The 22,654-nt window shown below is 42.5% G+C and overlaps 1 long non-coding RNA gene across 2 annotated transcripts; it reads right to left on the minus strand.

The window, feature by feature from the left end:
* Window positions 1-2,724: 2,724 nt before the first annotated feature.
* LOC142492086 (uncharacterized) lies at window positions 2,725-8,827 on the minus strand. Of its 2 annotated transcripts, XR_012800727.1 has the most exons (5): window positions 8,767-8,827; window positions 6,183-6,334; window positions 4,137-4,205; window positions 3,163-3,242; window positions 2,725-2,975 (listed from the first exon to the last, which is right to left on the minus strand). It is a non-coding gene; the product is annotated as an uncharacterized LOC142492086 (long non-coding RNA). The 2 variants fall into 2 exon arrangements; XR_012800726.1 differs by having other exon boundaries at window positions 2,725-3,242.
* Window positions 8,828-22,654: the final 13,827 nt, after the last annotated feature.

The raw sequence follows: 22,654 nt of genomic DNA on the forward strand, positions 1-22,654 counted from the left end.
AGCCTAAACGTGCTCGGAAGAAACGTGTGGAGCATCCACGTAATCCTCTCTTCAATGACCAGGAAAATACAGCTCTTGTCACTGGGATTCTGGAGCACTATGACAGTCTGTATGGACATTTAGTAGGTAAGTGTACCTTTCCATTCATTCTTCAAATACATGTGATCCTAGGTCATGTGAGTTTTGTTAATATGCAAATATGGGTCCATAATATCTATCAAAGTTAATTATTGTTGAAACACATCTTTTTATCATGCGTTACAACGACAAGAAAACTCAGGCGTTCAATTTACGCTAACTGCATACAATATTAATGCAAGCTTCCTTACATGTCTAGGTTTAGAAGTTAATGCTCATGTGCTTCACATATTACACCTAAACCAGCATGTTTGCTATCTCTTGGAACAGCTAGCAGTGTAGGAAACTGGTGGTTGTATTATTATGAATTAACGTCATATATTTTGTATGTATTTCTAGTGCGGACAAGTTTATCAAGCAAAAAAGAAATGTGGGACAAAATAATAATTGGTGTGAATGCGTGTGGGAATCGGGTCAGGGACAAGATGAATTGTCGCAAGAGATTTGATGATATTAGGGCTAAATTAAAAAAGAAAATACAAGACCAACGCATGCATGCTTCTGCCACTGGAGGTGGGCCGCCAGCACAACGTCTCATCTTAACTCCATTGGAGGAGCTGCTTCGGGAAAAATTACTTCCCGTCGTCGTGGAGGGTTTGCCCGGTGACAGAGACATCGGAATTTATTCCTCACAATTTCCACCAGGTGAGAAATGTTACTGTACTAGGCGTGTCGTTGCTTACAGTTATTTTACACATTTCCGCTGCTATTTATACTTTCTTCCCAATATAAGCATACCTACATCTATATATTTATATATGTCTGTGTGTCTCTCTCTCTCTCTCTCTCTCTCTCTATATATATATATATATATATATATATATATATATAATATATATATATATATATATATATATATATATATATATCAAAATATACATATAAGTTGTAATCCTACTAAAAGCATTAAATAATATACCACGTGGCATTGCGTGCTCATTTGCATGTCAATTCCCACAATCCTTTGCTGCAGTGGAAGCAATTTATGGTGGACGGATATGGGGAACAACAGGGTACCACACATGTGTAAGACATGCTAATGACAAAATATTACTAGGTACTGGTGCAGAACATATATATATATTATATTAATGTGTATTTTATTTATTAAACTCCTACAAACACGACATTACTGGCTCTTCAAATCATGCATCTAATATATTACATGCAACGGCCAACAAACATCACTTGCACTAACAAATGTGTTTTGGTTTATTAAAAGGTCCTTTTTTGCTTCATGTCATATACAGACATCATAATGAGGCACACGTAGCATATGTTATGTCATTGTGTTCATAGTTTGCACACTTCAGAGTAATATTTTGCTCATCTACCATTGTGTTAAAGCAGCTGCAATTAATATGTAATCACAGCATACACGTCAACAGAGGGGGTGGGGTTCAGCACACAGCCAAATAACAGGGTCATGTTACGGTCAACTTTGTTGACACCATTTTCACCTGCTTGAAGTAATTGAAAGGTCTGGGTGATTACTGTTTTTGGGGGAGGGACTACCGTTCTTACAACCTGACTAGCAAAACAGAAGGTAATCACAGTCATTTGAAAGGTTCACTCTAGGTACTAAATCACCCAACAAGCCATTAGCTATCAAACCGTACATCACACATTCGTTCACTCAGATCTATAGTTCAACTGATATCAACACCACATTATCACACACTGCATGTGTTGTGTTGTTGAGTGGCAGCCACATTCAGCCGTGCAACAGCTTCTATTAATTTACCACACATATCCTCTAACAAAAACTATTACTTTTCCAATATGACCTTCTTAATGATAAGCATTGTGAAAGTTCATCTCATGATAGTTATGTACATTATTATTGTGATATGAGTACACAACATATGCAGTGTATGTCCAATATTAATTATATTATCCTAACGCATTACTGCATAAACATAGTATGTTGTATGTTACAGAACTAAAAAGCCCTAAGTACACTGGCATGTACATTGTAATTACAAATATTTATGTTCACTTTGCCACACACATTTTCAGTTCAGGAACTGATGCTTTTAGTTAGCCATAAAAACTCAACATACAGTAACTATCTTCAATATTTACACATGTCAATTAACAACTGATGTTATTGTTCTATATAGTTGCTCCTGGAGGACATGTGTCACCTGAGACGGAACAAGTGTCTTCACCTGGGTCATGCAGCTCATCACACCTGGAAGTTAAGTGTATGAGGTGCAGGACTTATAATATGTTCACTTCTATATGTTATGTTAAAAATGTTCATTATTTGTTTTGCACATGTTATTTAAATAGGATTACTTACTGTCAGTGAAAATGAACTTTTTTAATACAACATGTATTGTGTTTGTGATGTGAAGTATCATGTAGGAGTTGTGAGTTTAGAACAACTTTTCATTCATTCTTATTTCACACTGAGTCCAAACAGAATTCGTAAGTCAAGGTACATTTTAATGTGACATTATAAAACGTATGAAAACATGTTAGGTGTTAGTTATCACAGTGTATAATTACATAGTAAAACAGCTGAGATTAACATGCCATTTCATTATGTGTACATTTATTTTTAGAACATGATGATGATGATGATGATGATGCCGCCAAAGACACAGAAATGCAATCAAGTGACCATGTAGAGGTTCCTATTCAAAGAGTTACACAGGCTATTCCTACAGCAACTAGCACATACGCTGCAATAGTAGCTTCTGAAGAAATAATTGTTGAAGCAGAAAATCGTCGCCATTCAGATCTGATGTCAGTGCACGAAAGGATGATATCACTGCAGGAAGAAACGATATCACAATTGTCACATCTCCATAGAGTCTTCATTGAAGTGCCTAAACAAATGCAAAAAAATAACAAGTCATTAGAAGCAATAGTTGTTCAGCTAACCCAAGCTAATCACTTGAGAATGACTACAGCAGCACATCAATTCAGCTTTACACCATCAGAGGATGGATGTTTACATGCTACTACTTTTTCACCCCAGTCATCTGATGTTCATTCCCCAGGTCGGGATGTTACCGGTGAAGTAGCTGAAAGTTCTGTGCATGTTCCTGACAACATCCTACCGCTGCCATCTGTAGAAATTCGGGAGCTGACACCTACAAAGGAGGCGCCAAAAAGAAAAATGCACAAGCAGTTACTACTGACCAGTTTTTGGACACAAACCAAAAAACCCAAACATGAAACGGAGCAAGCATCAGTTGTGCACTGTGTACCAACTTGTTCACAAGTGTCACTGGCCACAAGCCCTGCCTGTGAACAGTCACTGGCCACAAGCCCTGCCCGTGAACAGTCACTGGCCACAAGCCCTGCCCGTGAACAGTCACTGGCCACAAGCCCTGCCCGTGAACAGTCACTGGACACAAGCCCTGCCCGTGAACAGTCACTGCCCACAAGCCCTGCCCGTGAACAGTCACTGGACACAAGCCCTGCCCGTGAACAGTCACTGGACACAAGCCCTGCCTCTGAAGTGCCACAGGCCAGTCAAAGTGGCTCTGTTGTGCTTAAAGTTGTAGCCAAACGGAAAAGAAAAATCCAAGAGACAACAAGCAGGCCTGTGACTCGGTCTCAAAAGGAAAAAAAATAATAAATGTTATAATTAACTATATCTGTATTTGGCCTTGTTTTGTTCACTTGAGAGTATCTAATGAATATTGTATGTATGATGAAGACCTGTTGTTTCCAAACATTCAAGTATGTCCTTGTACACGTGAAGGTTTGGAAAGATTAACAGTCCTAATGAATGAATATTTTAATTTATATTTATGTATTAATCATCTGTTCAGTAATGGTCCAACATTACCCAGTTGCTATGTTTAGAGAAGCTGCTATTCACTTAGCTGCAAAACATTGTATTTGGGTGTGTTTCATAGGTATTGAGCTAGTCATTGCATGTGAATATTATTCACATGCAACTTAAATCAAACATCTATTTAAGTGGTAACATCTTTATTGTCCGTGTAGAGCAGGAATAAGTGTTAAATATTACTTACCTTCACCTTGCTTGAACCTTCTTAATGTTGTCCTTTCATCATATATGAGTACTGGTTTCAATCCCCTATCTGTGAATGTTTAGTAAGATATATGTAGTATGTAGGGATATATGTACACACACACACAGTGTAATAGTTAAAATATATATATATTTTAACTATCTAAACTGGTATATATTTTTTTTTAACAACATTCACTTGATTCTTCCTTGTGAAAACACAGTATTATAATAATAAAGGCCTAATGTTAGTGAAATATACATAATCTGAGCCTATAACACTATGGCCCTAAAATTATTATTAATCACATAATTCACTCATGTTCATGACCATTTAAATAGGTTTCATACAAGGCCTACTTAGTGGCATAAATATGTTCAGTGTACAACTGGATTAAATAGATATATTATAGGTTCTAACACTACAGGCCTTCTAAACTAAAAAAAGGCCTTGTTTGATGGTAAATCTAAATTCGACACAGCTGAATGTAATAGGCCCTCAAACATACTAACCCTACTGTATAATATTGTACCATTACAAAAAGTCAAAGCAATATAAAAAAAACCCTGTTAACATACAGTATAAGCCCTTAAATACAGTTATATACACACATATTTAAATATTGGTTTTAGAGACATATATATATATTGTACAATATACATATGTATATGTGTTTATGAGATATATATATATATATTTATACACACAGTTTACACACAGTGTACATATACACACAGTTAAACTCTGTGACACAGACAGGGAGTTAAGCAGACACAAAGATACACAGGCAAATGTAGCAAACCACATAGAGCAAAAAACATTAGCAGCTGTGTGTATATCTCATTATATGTCTGTGTAAGCACTATTTTCATAATGCCAACACTGTTTTTGTCCTCACCCACATTGTTATTTAATGAAAATCCGACACTTGTTTTGAGAATGTAGATAAAAAAACCTTAATTTGACTTTCACAGTGAAATGGCAATCAGAAACCACAAATGTCTGCCAATTATTTTTACACAATCGAATTGCTGTTTGCAAAACGGAGTGAAACATGTAACTTTTATGATGGCCTTGAGTAGAAACCCACAAAACAGATAACATTTACCTAGTTTCACATTCTCAAGAGAGAACGTCCAACTCCACTCACATTATTTGAGACGCTGCAATGGCTGAGGATCTAATTCTCAACATGCATCCACACAAAGCGTATAAAGTAATGATTGCGGAGGTGATCATATCAACTCAAGAAAACAAAGCCAACGTGGGCCAGATCTATGATTTGATAAGAGCTAAATATCCTTATTACCAAGACCCTGGGCGTTCAGGAAATTTTAAATCCTCTGTAAGATTCACTTTATCAACAAATGAATGTTTTGAACGTGTGCAGGATAACCTACATGAAAGGTATGGATTTTGGCAGATTGCACCGCAATTTAAAATCACCATGGAACATGGTACACTGGCGACACACTTTATTCGAGCTCGGCTAGTCCCACGAATTCGGGTATACCCGGGTGTATTGAGGTTTGTGACTGTTTTCTGCCCGAGTGCATTGAGTTATTTTCCAGGCAGGGATTGAAGCATTTTATTCCAGCTGGCTGCAATACTGCACAGTATATATATATATACTGCATTACAATTCATGAATTTATGCCATCTAGTAGACACGCGAAGCATTGCAGCCTATTAAATCCTAATCATTATCATTTAACAAATCAGCCGCCCATCAGCCAGGCATGAACCCAGGCTGGGAAGGCAAATGCAACGGGGCTTGTCAGAGGTGAGGAGCGGCGCATTCCAGGTATCTGCCAGGTACATACTGGGTATTTGCTCGAATAAAGTGTGTCGGTGCAGTACATATCTTTTGATAAATAGCATATTTATTCCTAATAACAATAGCAATGGATCCGCTACTACTGTTCCGTGTGAATCGATACCTGCTGCAATATCTGCAACCTCCATTCCTGAAACACACATGCTACAAGAACATAACTGCTATGATGTTTTACAAATTCGAATGGCTACACGAAGAAATGAACGTACCTCCAGACCAATTGTTTGAAGAAGGCAGTGGCGATTCTTATGAGCGCCTCATGGAGATGTGTGTCATACAGGATTCAGCGGTTGGCTCAACCATGGATGCAAATGCATTGTCTTTCTGGAGTGAGCAGTTGCAGCCAGACGAAGTATTACTTCTAGAAGAATGGTAAATATAACAATCGTTATGCGTTGACTCACCGTTAAAAATGTAAACTTTTGTCTATCCACCATTTTTACTTTAAATGCGTGGATACAGCGTTACATTGCAGACTGCATAACATGTAGCGGTCACAAACACATTGTTTCCTATTACAATATACTAGAACCAGAAAGATTAGTACACATTGGTCACGGAATACATATTCCTACTTTCCTATCTCGTAAAACATATAATAGCAACATGTAACCATAACTGTAACACACACCTGTTTCTTTATCATGCAACATCTATAAAAAAAAAAACGGGTCGGCCACATATGACGTGGGACCCTTGTCATGTGCCAAGGCGTCCTTAAAAAGGATTACGGATGTAAGGCCCGCCCCCAACCGATGTGCGCGCGTCAAAGCCTATTGGCTGTGTCGGTTTGTTATAGTTACGGTCACTGCACTGTGTCATGCGTGCGCGTCTGTGTTTGTGGGCGTGCACTGTGCGTTAGCCCAATGTTAATTCTGTGGGAGGAGTGTTTGCGTGCGCTTCACGCTGGCTTAACATGACGTCACACGTATTGGATTTGCGCATTGTGTGATCGGCCGTGCTTTCCGTCCACATACGTCTGTTTAAAAAGATTAGAGACGTACGCGTTTAGAACGAATGTAGTTTCGCCTTAATTGGATTTGAAATAAATATTATATGGTTAATGGTATTTACAACATGTATTGAACGCACAACGTACGCATTGTTTTGCGCATGCGCTAACACTTTGTCGACCCAAGCGTGAAGTGCGTGCGCACAGTAAGATGTGCGCGCACATTTTTATGTATACAGCCAACGGACAGTTCATATACATAGTTATGCGTGCAACACAATTAACAAAATGATCAATAATGATGTTTAGTTGTAACCTTGTAGTTCTAACATATAAGTGATTAACGCGTGGATATACACAATCATATAGAGATGTGTAACGCGTTGTCACGGCTACACATATATTAAGGTGCCATCTTTGACCATAATGTGTTTGCTGTTTTTCAGAGATGTCGGGGAAGATTCAATGGGATCAATGTATGATTTCAGAAGAGTCTAACGTTATATGAGATGATTGTGAGGAGGAGCGACCGACTAATATACTACATATGGAACTATTTAGATATTGCTTGCAGCGCATATTAAATAACAATACAAAATGTGATCCAATTATGCCTATATTGCATAAGCTCTTAATTAACATAATGATGTTGCTAAACAGTGCAGTTAGAAAATTTAATGTGTGTTCTTTATTTAGTACTAACATTATATGGCATGGTCTGTTTTATATATAACAACCATTCCCACTCTGAATAAACATTTGTGTAGTATATTGTGTAATGGAACGTATGAATGTAGAATCTATGTAAAGGAGACTTACAACCAACTAGCCATTTCATGTAAAAATTCGCTTGTAACATGGGAATGTTGTTAAAATGGTTTGGGACTGCTGCAAAGAATGTTAGTGGCAAGATGTAGTGGTCAACTACAATGCATGCAGTTATGAATATTAGGTCAACATCATGTAAACAATTACGTTTATGTGTATATTTCTTGTACCAAACTAACTGTAGTTTTCTGTGTTTATTAAACGTTCAACACATACATAGTAAAGTGAATATGATGATATAAGCTACCATAATAAAGCTGATGTTATCATTTGACGGTGTTATACATGCATCATACACAAATTGATACAGACACAAACAGTTGTATTGAAAAGTGTGCCTATGCAAATGTGCACGTGATTGACTTTCATATGTTGATAATACTTGTTAATTATCATCATAATAATGATGAAGTGACATGAATTACATGACAACTATATTAACAACATTGACATTGGGTGAAAATAATAATGCAAAATTACACTTAAATTTGAGACACTATTGGGTTTGTGTTAACAGTTTGACACTTGTACATGCAGGTCACATCAACACAGATGTGTGACTTATACATACACATGTGAGAATGTTAAAGTAATCTTTACTAATAATGTACAGCATTACTAAAAACATACATTGCAACATATAATATGTACAAAACATTGGTGTGATTTCAGGCATTCATGCATGGACTGTTATGATCAGTCAATTGCATCCGTGATTAATCATCTCCCGTAAGGATAAAACTATCAGCATTTATCCCGTTCTCTCCACCCACCTCTATATTAGAGTAATAGAATTTTTAAGGGAACATACATTAAATGTGATGTAATGGCACTAATCATTTTCTAATACAAAGCTCATGAAACCTCAATAGTAGCTAAACGCATGTACATGATTCTGAAACTACATGTATGTAAAAATTAACGTTTAGCAATATGTTGGGTTTTAACATCGTATAATTAAACGTCTATTGAGGTAGGCACATCTTATGACAGATGTCAGTTCATATACATACCATGATCAGTCATAGAGGAGATATACCTATAATACAATGGAACAATATATAAATTTCAAACATTGACATGACATCTTCACTAACGTAAGCAACACAGCAAAGTGTGTATTTGGTGTTAAATGTGAAACAAAATGTATATTTTATCACATAACAAATGAAAATAAGCATGGTGTACACATCATATGGATGCGCATGTTACACTGTAACAATAACATTGTATGTAAGCATACAGCAAGAATGAATGACTATGGCCATAGTATGTGTATTGTGTTAGCATCATCAACAACACAATGCTAAACAATTACTCATTTGTTACACCAGTTGTATTCACATACACACAACTAATTTACAATCGAAGAAGGATTATATAACCTGTGCAACAATAACATACTGGTGCCACATGCCTTTGTGCACACAGCAGAGAAGAGAAAGGTGTGCAACCGATATTCATCTGTGTCCTAACAGAAGGTTATGTAAAAACAAATTACTGTTAATATAACATCATTAATATATAAAAGTAGTACTATGCAAATATATTTTTTTACTTGCAAGAAAAAAACGAATTTATGAGATTCTGGCGTGTCTGGCCACCACTGGCTGTTTGTTCATTTTCAGCAGCTACATGGGTGGGATGCTCCTCTACCAAAGCCTCAGCTAGGTCTGATTGTACATTATGTGTGAGTGCCACATTGTGCAAAATGCAACAGGCAATGATAATATCAGACACTTTTTGTGGCTTGTATAGAAGAGCCCCACCAGTTCTGTCGAGACACCTAAATCTGGTCTTGAGTAGGCCAAATGTCCTCTCTATAACAGATCGCGTAGATATATGGGCTGCATTGTACCTCTCCTCTGCTTCAGTTTGAGGGTTTAGCACCGGAATCAAGAGCCACGGCCTAATTCCGTATCCTGAGTCACCTATAATCAATGGAGCACACATAAGCTTACATTAGTAATAAGATTCTACAATGAAATGATTCCTAAACAAAAATGTGTTTTTGTTACAACATCCAAATATGTACTCACCCAGCAGCCAACCATGTCCAAAATGTCCTTCTTCGAAAGCATGGAAGACAAGAGTTCCTCAGGATAGAGGAATCGTGACTGGAACCAGGGAATTTGGGTACCACATGCATTATCCTCATCGTGGTATCACATACCACCTGGACATTCAGTGAATGGTAGTGCTTACGGTTGCGGTAAACATGCTCACTCTGACTAGGTGCAATCAAAGCAACATGGGTGCAATCGATTGCACCCAGCACACATGGTATCCCTGCTATGTGATAAAAGCCATTCCTGACTTCCAGCCACTCTGTCGCCTCTGTAGGAAAATGAATATAATTCCTAGCGCGTCTATTGAGTGCATAGAGAAACTGGGTAAAGGCCCGCGAGAATGTAGATTGCGAGACCCCGCCCACTATGCCCACTGTTGTCTGGAATGACGCGGAAGCAAGATAATGTAATGAGCACAGCATTTTAACAAGCCCAGGGACTGCACGAAAAAAATCTAAAAATCTAAATCTCCCCTTATCTCTTCATAAAGAGATAAGATTGCTGCAGAACTCAAACGATAGCGATTTACTATCTCCTCCTCACTCATCCCATCTAACAGGGTTCTCTCCCTGTACACACGCGGACGAGGCACAACTTGTCTCCTCTGTCTTCTCCTCTGATCTCCTATCCCTCTACCTGTCCCTCGCCCTGTCCCTCTCCCTGTCCCTGTCGTATCCGCGTGCCTGTCCCTGTCACTGTCCCTGGCTCTGTCCCTCCCTTGCCGTATGTCATTCTGTTCATCTGCAAGCCACTCATGCAAAAGAATGTTCCGACGTCTCCTAAACAATCGCAACATTTTGAAATGAGTAGCTGTGAATGAGCAGGTAATGGGCGTCCTTTAAATAGGTATGTGATGATGTCAGGTGACATAGTAAAATGCAAGGTGTTACATTAACATATTAAAGTACTTGGCTCCCAAGCTGTCTCCATTTGATTTAAGAAGTATTTGTTCTGTGTATTCAGCAGGGAATCATGATATTTGACAATGATGTAACTTGAAGCTTTGTACAAGCATTGATTGAAAATTATTAGTGTAATGTGCAATGCATGTAACACTTCTGAACGCAACAGTCAGTCATGTAATTAGACAAAAAGCCTGAGATTGACGTCGAAAAAGTTTGCTGTAACATGTCTAATTAGCCATGTTATTGTCACATGTTCACAACAATGAATTCTCGTGTGCATATGCATACATTTATGTAATGAGGATAGTTGCTATTGAATCAGTTTGAAAGGTGTAACAATGATTAACTACTGTACATGTGTGTATAAGTTAGCTTGAAGTGCTTGTAATGCAACGTTTACAATGTAAACATGCAATGTGATTGACTGTCCAATAACTGACGTCATGAAAAAAGGGAGGACCCAAACTACATGTAAACATGAGAAGAAAGATGTACATGAACGTTTAAAGATGCGTTACACATTACAACCATTGTGTAATGTAAAGCAACATGAATATACGGTGGATGTGTTAGATGTGTGACAAGAATTGTCGCTCAGTTCAGTAAAATGTGTCATATGATGTGAGGTTCTCCTTTAAGAGTTGAGTATAGGATTTTCCCTTGACACATCATCACATGACGAGTAATGATGAAAACATATAAAAGTACAATGTAAATCAAATAATACACGTCAGGTGTGACACAATGCAGTGAATGCCCCCCACACTGTAATGCTAATCACATTTGTATTGTGAGCAATGGAACATAAACAGTATTATAATGTTATACGTCCCCGCTCCATTGACTCCATTGATGTACAGATGATTTTTTTTTTCTAAGTGCCGTTCCGGCAGCCTTAGCGATCGTTCTCCCCTCCAACTTGCCAACTTTAGTTGGCTGAAGAAATTGGCCATAAAGTCTCAATTTGTTAGTGCCGATCAGCCCCGATAAGCTGATTTTGCTACAGCCGAATTAAAAAAGTGGCGATAAGTGCCGAAAACAGGCTTATCGGCAGCAGACTGGCCATAACAAAATTATCGCCTACGAAACCTGCCGAAATCAAGCACTTATCGGCGCTTACTGAATCTCAAACCCAATTTTGGCAGTAAAATGGCGAAAAAACCATTTTTTAGTATTGTGTTAACTATAATGACATTAGTGATAATGACATGCAAATGAGGCATTGGCATATCATCTCCTAAAGTGAACACGGTGCCTTAACATTACATCATAGCTAAACTTGGAGTTACTGCCATCCAGACCCAGAAATAAGACTTATGTATTGTATGGATAGGGGTAACCACACATATAGCTTCTCGGCCTTTTGGCTAAGATCAAGTGTAGAATGCACCTCTCGACTTTTTGGCTATGACCAAGTGCAGTATCTATCCTACCTGGGGCTTAAGTAGGATGGACAGTGGCACATATTTGGTCCTCTGTCTGGGCGAGAGGTGGGATGAGCCCCTCGTCCACATCGCTCCTGAGCTTTCTGGCTAAGGAGGGATGGAATTCTTTAACCGGCCCATCAGGGCTAGGGTGCTTCGACAGAGGGAAAACGACAAGACTTGAACTTCCTTGCAGGCCTTTTGGCCGAAGGGAGGAAGAGATGGATATACCAAAAACGGAGGACGGCATCAAGAAGACCTAGGCCTTCAGGCTGAAATATTTCAGGGAAATGTAACGAGGACTTGTCCAACTTCGGGAGGACAGTCTAACAGGCATGCATGCACCCAGCCCCTGAAGTGGGTTACGAAAAGAGGGGAGTGCCCCCCTCCAACAAAAAAAATGGTGTAACCCCACAATTACAGTGGGCATGATTTAAATACCATTGTGTTATCTCCCTCACATATCCACTTTCTCTCCACTCAGAGAGAAATTCCATAATTTCAAAATTACATAATCTGGACAGAACTAACACCCAGATTTGCATAACATCACGTTATTGGAATATAACATAAGATTATCCTTCAATAATGTGATGTAGTTAACCCTATTCTAAGAAGATATAGTATGCCCATATAATTATCTTTGTAGATACCATATTAACTTAGGGATCAAAAGTGAACAGAAAACATAGCAGCGCACCAATTATATAGTTGTCACAATGTGCTCACCACAAACAAGGCGTGACCACTGGGCCGAGGTGGGGATGGATATAAACATCAGCCACAGCCGCGTGGGCGCATCTGTGGTGTAGGTTGGTCAGGGTATCCAGGTCTGGGTTGGAGAGGTACAGATAGTCGATACTTGCTGGGGTTTGGGTTGGAGAGGTATGGATCATTGCAGGTACTATTAGCCATGGTCCGGGTTGGACAGAGGAGAAAAGTCGTTGTATGGGTGCCAAGGTCAGTTTTGGAGAAGTGCTTATTGTCATAGATTACAGGGATCAGGAGTACAGAAGAGCGGAGTCCAAAACAAGCCTGGTCAATAACGGAGAGCTGTGAACAAGAGGACAAGACAAGACTGCAAAGCTACGAAGCAATGAACACAACGGAACATTAAATTATGCTCAGCCAATTTGCCAGTGGGGCAGCTGAGCATAAGTAGGAGAGAGTAACCAATGAATAACCTGCAGCGTGGAGGTGCGTCAGCAGCGAGGACTGTGGTTGGTGGATCCGGAGCAGGGATCAGGTGGGATGATGAATCCTGACAAGTTCTGAGGAGGCGGGACCTGTGTGCCCCTGATGTCGGCGACAGGACGCAAGCCAGAAGAAGAGGTATTAAGCCTGGAGTGGGGTGTGCGTGCATGAGATGCCTGCGTAGCGGTCCCCAAAGGAGCGGCATCCCCACCAGCGGCAGGAGCGGGGAAGCAGAGAGCGGAGGTGAGTGGGGAGCGTGCAGAGGGCGGCGTGACGCCCCAATCCTTACAATAGTGAAGTAAATGTCACTTGCAGGAGTGACTATGATCAAAGGGAAGTGAAAATATCTGTGTAAACCCAAACGTGGTGATATTACTGAAATATATCAGCTCTTAAAAGGACTGATACAGTGATGGAGAGTGGTGAAAAATATTATCAAAAAATAGCCAAGTGGTAAAATGTAAATTACAAAACCTTTTCTTTAAAGACTAAAAGTGAGAGTCTGCCGCTGTAAGGATTCTGCTCGATCCGTGCCAGGTTTTCACTACGGTCCAGGTTTTCTATCGCTTCTGCCCTGTCTGCTCTCTGTGGCCATTTTGGGTACTGGCAGCCTGCTTTTAAGGCTGCAGTTATCATATGGAGTCGCCGAGCAAAGTTATGTGTGTTTGCAGCTCCTGTCAGTTTTTAACAGTTGTGCCTTACCCTCTTGCCCATTTTGGAATTCCTGTTGCGGACCCCGGCCCGTGACCCCGATCTCGCTGCCATCTGCCTGCCCTGACCTCCACTTGCCTCCTCGACTTTACACCTCTGCCGCCACCCCTGACCTCTGCTTCCTTACCGACTACGGATACTCTTACAGGACTCTGTCCCTGGTTGTGGTCGGTTTATTTGTATCCCTACCTCAGCCCTGCGGGTCCACCTCCTGATTTGAGACGAGCACCGTCACAGCCGCTATCCATAAAGACGGCTCATCATCTCGAAAGCTATATAAAACAGAAAAAGGATAAGCGCATGACTCTCATAGTGTAGTATGTTAAAAAAACTGTATATATTTGTGTAGCCCTGGTAAGAAAATAGGGCTATATGCCTATCCTCCTACTGGTATAAGCCCTGCTAAGGGCAGGCTGCCAGTAGTTATCATGGGCTTCCCCCACATCAAGCCCTGCTTCGAGTGGTGAAGGTAGGCCACCTGACCCTGTGTGGAAGGCAAGAGACACAGGGGAGGGGTCTGCTGACATCATGAGGGGCAGGGCTGACTAAAGTTAGTTTTGCCTGTTCCTGCCAGTGACAAGTAGTTCTGTCCTGGGTTCAGACCTGAGCAGTAATACAGTGTGTGAGCTAGCTAGGTGCCTGAGGAGTAGGGCCTAGTTAGCAATAGGTGGACCAGTGCCTCTCACCCTGCATAGGGGGTGAGGGAAGAGCTATCCCCACCCTGGGTGCCTGAGACCTGGAGTGGTGGCAGGGATACAGTGATCCAGAGAGCCCATCCTGAAGGGGTACAGTCTGGAGGAGGAGAAGACCCTGTACCTGATACCAGCGTGTTGCTGGGATTGCTGCTGCTGCTGCTGCTGCTGTGTGCTGTGGGCTGTTGCTAATAAAGAGAGCTGCTGCTGTTTTATAAGAGACTGACTGAGACTGGAATCTGTCATCCCTGAGTGGGAATTCTCTGTAAGGGTTCCACCCCATATCCCTGGGGCTTACTAGAGATGGTGGTGTTGCACCACTGAGATCAGATGAAGGCAAGAACCCCAGAAACCTGGTCCTGTCCTCCCCCACACCATCGCGGGAGACTCAGGCCCTCCTGTTGCCCACAGGTATGCACCACTTAGACATATGTAGCCAGACCTTAGTACACCCTAGGGGGTCTGATCTGTGACCGGGGGGGGGGGGGGTCTATGGGTTACATTTGCATTAGGATAAGTATCACACGTACAAAATAGCAGAATGTTTAGCTTATGTATCACAATGACATGGGTTACCATAGCACAGTTCACAGCTGGCCCTCACAAGTGACGTGGGTGTCTCGCAATACCGACCTCCATTCAGGTAAAAACGGGTGACGGTTACAGGGTAAGTAGTAGGATTTCCAAACAGTGCCCTCAGTGGACACAGTGGACTTTTGGTATCCAACTGGGCTGCAATTGGCACGAGCGGCATAGCGCTTAGCGAGTGTTCTCCAAGGGCGGTGACTGGTGATGTCACCGAAACTACCATGGAGCAGCTCAGAAAGTGGAGATATTTCAATCGCATATTTCACAAAAGTCAAAAGTCCAGTGACAATTCAGAAAAACACAGAAAAAAAACGTTCCAAGGCATTTCGTAATATGATATTACTTCATCAGGGATAAAAAAACCAGCAACAGACATGATGGCATTTAAACCCCTCTTTCTCATACAATTGGACAAGAACAGTTGGGGGGGTGGGTAAACTAATCAGATTGAGATGGGTTCCTAACATAGCTGAGCCTAATCAACAATCAGCAAGAAAAAAACATACATTAGTTTAATAGTCTTTAAAAAACATAAAAATACATATCATATGTAAAATATACAGCCGAATAGCAGCTGAAAGGAGAGAGATATAGTTAGAACACAATAAAGATGTAATTTGCAGTACAGAGATGATAATATCATGTCATTCCTCTCAGGATGTTAACAATAGCTTCAACATGAGAATCGTGCGCTTGTCTTTTTTCTGTTTCCTTTATCTCAGGGAATACAACATCCATTACTGTTTTAATAATGTCACACTATGTTCCCTGATTTAACAGAGTTTTGTGCATCTCAGTCTAGATTTATTATATTTTCCTGTAAAAAAGGCCTTCCAATGCTGACAGGGTTAATATCCTTCTCTTTTTAAACCTACCATTCTTTCCAGTTCAGGTTCTCCTATTTAATTTAAATATGGCTTTATCAAAACTGTCAGATAACACCAACAAATGAATTATTTGGGATTTGTCTTTTTTTTTTATTTATTTTTTTACAGGTCATTGAAACTAATGAACTGCGCCCAATGTTTTTTCCCTCTTATAAGAAATTGCATGTACAGAAATTAGAAATATAGAACTGGGTTAAGACAATGATTGGTTTTACTGAATTTAAGTTTGACTTTTCGTTAGATGTATATTATCCTGGACATTTAAAGCAGCAACTTGATGTTGCAACTGTTTATTCTTTTACAGTATTCAAACCGGGGGTTCCCCTGGAGTTGGAGAATGCCTTTCTTAGCTCTGGGGAAGTCCCCAGTTGACAAAATAATTCCTGGTTTAGTTCCGATGTTTTTCTCCCTTTTGGGGAAATCAAAATGGCAGCCAAATCTCACGGGTCCCACGGGCCAATAGGGAGCTGCAACATCATTGGGGGACGACGTTGCAGTCTCCTATTGGATAACCGTTTAAATGTCCAGGAAGTAACACTGGCAACTAAACTAATGAGCATATTGGGTATTGGGGGTTTCCCCGAGTTAAAAATAGCATAACTTGGTTCCAGAGGATGGCAATGACGACACCCTGCAGTGTGTGATGGGTTGCATTGTTTAATGATTGGTTAGATAGTGATTGGTTAGGAGTGGGTGAGAAGATCCGTAAAGAGAAAGGTGGGTTACAGATGGTATACAAATGTCTTCACTCATATGTAATATGTATAAATGATGCTGTTGTAACATTGGAAAAAATGTGTATCTAGATAAGCACGAAGAGGTTATGTGTGTAGAACGTCAATGATCCAAATCGGCGGGGAACGTCAATAATTGCACCAAGACGGGATGTCCCACTCCTTAATGTGTGTTTTTTAGTATATGCAACTGTAACAATCCTAGGTAAATCCCATATTTGAATCCTGTCTCAATCACCCCTTGATGTGTCTCTTAATTAAATTCAGCTTTTACACTTAGGCAGGCCAACACCCCGTTTAGAAAAAACATCTGTTATAATGTGCCTCATGTATGCTAATTAAGCAGGCTGGGCTGAACTTAATTCAGTCAGGTGACTTCTTAGACTCATATAACCACAGACATAGCAGCCCTTGCTGTCTGCCGCCCATGTTCAAGTAGTCCATTGTACGTAGCAAGCAAGGTGGAGTTTAGAGGGAGTTCTACAGGAGTGAACAAGTGGACAACACCTACTGGTCCTGATTCCTGAATTTGATCTACGCTGGAAAGGAGGATATTATCTATCCCAGACTGCACATCTCAGCATTTTACTATTGCTGTGATTCTGCCTTTACTATTTATATTTGCTATGGCCTCACGCCTTTTCAAATTATGCACTTCTTTCTACCAGCCTCATTATGTCTCTAACTCTATTCATATATCTCCATCTCTCCTTCCTTCGCCACTTCTCAGTTCACATGAACTCCTTTCTTACCTGCTCTCTCTGACACTACAAAGCTATACCCCTGCACTAAAACAAACCCCTACAAATCCTCCTCACACATTCTCTTTCTATCCATGCTTCTCCTCCTTGCCTCTGGGGATATCTCTCCCAATCCTGGTCCCTGCCTTATTTCTACATGCTCAAGTCCTGGCCTGCCAAAAGCAACTTCTACTCCTGGTGTCAACCAATCCAACCTCATACCCATCCTCTGCCAACCTCCCTCCTCTATCCCTTTCTTCTGTGCCCTTTGCAATGCTCGCTCCCTCTCTAACAAGTTCCTCTCTGTGCATGACTTTTTTCTCTCTCACTCTCTGCTCCTATTTGCCATAACTGAGACCTGGCTGACTCAGTCTGACTCTCCTCTGGAAGCTGCCCTCTCTTATGGTGGTCCTTCTTTCTCCCACACTCTGCACCCTGATGGCATGGGTAGAGGCGTGAGGCTCCTCCTCTCTCTGCCGTTACCGTACCCTTCCTATTCTCCCTGTAAGAGATGTGTGAAGAGGTACATTTAATGGAGACCGATTAGGGTGAAATGAAATCCTGGCTTTATTGTGCCTGCTCCTTTAATAAGGCAAAACATACAAATAGAAACAAAATAAAGGCCTACTTCACTTTGGAGAATAACTAAACCTTTACTCCAGCCCTTTCTAACTGAGTGGCAAGCTGAGCTGCTTACCACCCCAAATATATATATAGATATATATATATCTATCTATATATATCTATATATATATATATATAGATAGACAGTGGTTGACAAATCACCAAAAAATCTACTCGCCACACAAAAAAATCTACTCGCCACCTAGTACCAAACGTGTGCTGCTTGGGCCAATATTTACTCGCCCGGGGGTTAAATCCACTCGCCCGGGGCGAGCAAATGTATAGGTTTGTCGAACACTGTAGATAGATATATATATATATATATATAGATATCTATATCTATACACACACACACACACACACACACAACAGTCCAACAAGAACGTCTCTTATCTGTTTCTGTTGTTGTTGTTGCTGTAGGGGAAGCCTCTCTGTTCTCAGGGGCCAGCATCCTTGTGTGTTATGCCACTCTCTGTGTCCAGGTATAGAGGTCTTGTCCCCTTGTCTTGCTGTCAGCCTACAGTCCTTCTCTGTGCATCAAGACATTATATTTTACTCAGGTCAGCCCAGTTGTGGGCTAAGGAAATATCTGGTCTGTCCTCCTTTTCCTTGTGTTAGCCCAAATGCGAGCGAAGGAATCTCTCTCCTGTGTCTCACATGAGGCTTTTTACAGAGCTCTCATATGTCCAAGTGGAGACTAGTTAATTGAGTGGCTGCAATTACCTATCTCTCTGCTGGATTCTCAGAGCTCTGAGGCTGTTTTATTTACTGTACTGTACTGTACATCTCAGCCCTTATTTCCTTCTATGTACCACCCCAACTCTTGCGTTCTGCTCAAGGATGTCTTCTCTCTACCCACTTTATATCTAAAGCCCTCCTCCTGCCTTAAACCTTTCTCACTGACTTCCCCACACCTCTGGAATGCTCTTTCCCTCAATACCCGACTAGCACCCTCCCTATCCACCTTTAAGACCCAACTTAAGACCCACTTGCTTAAAGAAGCATGTGAGTAGCACCGTGGATAATACTATACACCTGATACATAAAGCTTGGCCCCCTGCAGACACACTTACTAGAACACCCTCCTACTGTCTCTGTACCTTCTTCCTACTTACCAATTAGATTGTAAGCTCTTCAGAGCAGGGACTCCTCTTCCTAAATGTTACTTTTATGTCTGAAGCAGAGAAGGGGGAGATAGAAGTGCTCAAAAGCTGTGGAAGCTATTACAGAGGACCTAGTTCCCCTAGGAAGGAAGGACGACAAGGCTGTGCTGAAACAGGTACGTCTGCTCCAAAAAGACTAAGATAAGCAAAGCCCTACTTATTGTGTGCAGAGCCTATATACATTGTTGCATATTTACCCTAACAGGAATAGGTATTTTATTTTATGATTTGTTTTGACTTAAAGGGACGGTGGGTCTGCTGTATGATTTAATCCCTGTAAATAAAACCCCTGCAGTTCAAACTTTATACAGTTTTTCCAGCCTTAAATTGGGACAAAAGAGACTGCAACGTGGTGTGGACATCACAATACATACATACATACATACATGTCTGAAAAAAGCAACAAAGATGGCAAATCCCGGCCCCCTCACAACATAAAGATAGCAGTCCCTGGAGTTAGACTTAGACAATATCTCTCTGCGGTTCTCTCTCCCTGTTCTCCTTACCTGATTTTATTATGTTGCAAACAGCCCAATAAATATGTTTAATATATCATTTTGAGCGATCCAGCCACCATCTTTGAACTATAGCAGTGCACCGCATTTTTCTTCCCTCATGGGATTCTACTTCCGATTGGGAGTTTTACTTGCTCCGGACCCCAGTTGGAGCATCTTATGGTAGTAGCAAAGCCGATAGCTTTTGCGGCGAGGCTTGCACTGACCTTTGGCTTGTCTAATGTTACCTTGCAGGGCTTACTTTAGGGCAAGGCGAGCAAGGCAGCCACCTTGGGCCCCGTGCCTCTGGGGGCCTGCACTCCCTCCTCTATTTCCGCTCCCTCCTCTTTCTCCTATCCCCTCTCCTCCAACTCCCCACTCTGGACAGAAGTTTGATGCCAGCACCGACAGGAGGGAGAGATGAGGGCGCACGGAACCCCTGGACCGGCAAAGAGGTAGATATGTGGGTGTGGGAGTGGTGTGAGTGTGTGTTCTCCGCAGAGGTCCACCTCGTCATGGTGTGATATGACATGGCATTGTCATGGCCCTGTAAAGTCATACGCATGCCCTGGCTTCAGTGGTCACTAGCTCGCATTATGTGGATTTTTGAACGGTACATTTAAGCTGTTTTTGTTATGCAAATAATAGCTAGCAAGTTGTATGATGTTAACTTAATAAAATGTTGAGGCTGTGTTTACATACAAATTAGTGTCAGTGTTTTATTGGGATTCGGGTGGAATGGCCAGAGTAGCAGGGAACATAGAGGAACGTGAGAGTCAGGGAAGTCACTGCATACTTATCTATTAATTACCCTTCTCATAATCTTAAAAAGGGGGGCTTGTTACAAATTACACTTTTCCTTAGTCTAAGAAATGTCTATAAAAACAGGCCTACCTGTTTACCCAGGCATTTAATGAATTAACTATAACCTGTCCGGCATTTAATAGTTTCGTCCCATCCTGTATTATATGTTTCCTTGTGTTTAGTCTCTTTCATAACTTTAAATATTTGATAATTTTCTCCATTTTGTAACTGTGAAGCACTTTGAGTCTCATTGGGAGAAAAGCGCTATAAAAATACAGTTATTATTATAATTATAACACAATCTGACTGAGACAGTTAAAAAAAAAAGAAACTCCCCGACACCTTTAAACGTTACATTTTCCCAGTGGTAATATTATAAAGAATACTGCATGTGTATCTATATATATATAAATATATATAAATTTGAAAATCTTGTTTGTGAGTCTCTGTAGACCATTTGATTGGTCCTTCAGTCCACCCGCCCTCCCACGGCTCTCATTGGCCGGTGTGTCTGCACCCCCCTGTGTCCCTCCCCCCATGGCTCTCATTGGCCGGTGCTCTAGCCCACTGTTACATTCACACACCACACCGCATACCCGCAGCTTCACACACTCCACGCCTTTGAGCCTGCTCACCCTTCCCCGGCGCTCACCCTTTCCCCTGGCGCACTCCCTCTCCCCCGGCACTCTCCCTCTCCCCCGGCACTCTCCCCCGGCGCTCACCCTTCCCCGGCACTCTCCCACTCCCCCGGCACTCTCCCCCGGCGCTCACCCTTCCCCGGCACTCTCCCTCTCCCCCGGCGCTCTCATTCGGCACTCACCCTTCTCCGGCGCTCTCCCTCTCCCCTGGTGCTCTCACCCTTCCCCGGCGCTCCTTCCCACAGACCGCTCCCACTACCCCCCCCCCCCCCCCAAGAGCATGCTCTTTCTCCGGCTCTCACCTCCCACAGGCCCACAGGCCGCTCCCCCAGCTCACCATCCCCGAGAGCGCTCCTCCGGCTCTCTCAGTCGGGAGCTGTACGGGCCGGCGGCCCACACCACCTCCTCACCTGAGCATCTCAGCTCCGCCTCGCCGGGGGTAACGGACACCGCTGAGGAACCTGAGGTGGAGGAGGAGGAGGGCGGCCGGTACCTGGAGGAAGAGGAGGAGCGCGGCCGGCTGCGAGGTGAGGAAACGCAGGAGAAGGGATCTTTCACGTGTCCCACCCTCCCTGCCCTTCACCCCCCACCCTCCCTGCCCTTCACCCCCCCCCCACTCTCCCTGCCCTTCACCCCCCCACTCTCCCTGCCCTTCACCCTCCCTGCCCTTCACCCCTCCCTACCCTCCATCCCTGCCCTTCACCCTTCCTGCCCTTTACCTCCCACCACCCTCCCTTCCCTTCACCCTCCCTGCCCTTCACCCCTCCCCTTCACCCCCCCTGCCCTTCACCCCTCCCTGCCCTTCACCCCTCCCTGCCCTTCACCCCCCTCCCTGCCCTTCACACTCGCCCTCCCTGCCTTTCGCCCTCCCTGCCCTCCTTGCCCTTCACCCTCCTTGCCCTTCACCCTCCCTGCCCTCCTTCACCCTTCCTGCCCTCCTTCGCCCTCCCTGCCCTTTGCCCTCCCTGCCGTTCGCCCTTCAACCTCCCTGCCCTTTGCCCTCCCTGCCCTTTGCCCTCCCTGCCCTCCTTGCCCTCCCTGCCCTTTGCCCTCCCTGCCCTCCTTGCCCTTCACCCTCCCTGCCCTCCTTCACCCTTCCTGCCCTCCTTCGCCCTCCCTGCCTTCCCTGCCCTTTGCCCTCCCTGCCGTTCGCCCTTCAACCTCCCTGCCCTTTGCCCTCCCTGCCCTTTGCCCTCCCTGCCCTTTGCCCTCCCTGCCCTTTGCCCTCCCTGCC

The sequence above is a fragment of the Ascaphus truei genome, chromosome 4, assembly GCF_040206685.1.
Source record: "Ascaphus truei isolate aAscTru1 chromosome 4, aAscTru1.hap1, whole genome shotgun sequence".
In the NCBI taxonomy this organism is placed as follows: domain Eukaryota; kingdom Metazoa; phylum Chordata; class Amphibia; order Anura; family Ascaphidae; genus Ascaphus; species Ascaphus truei.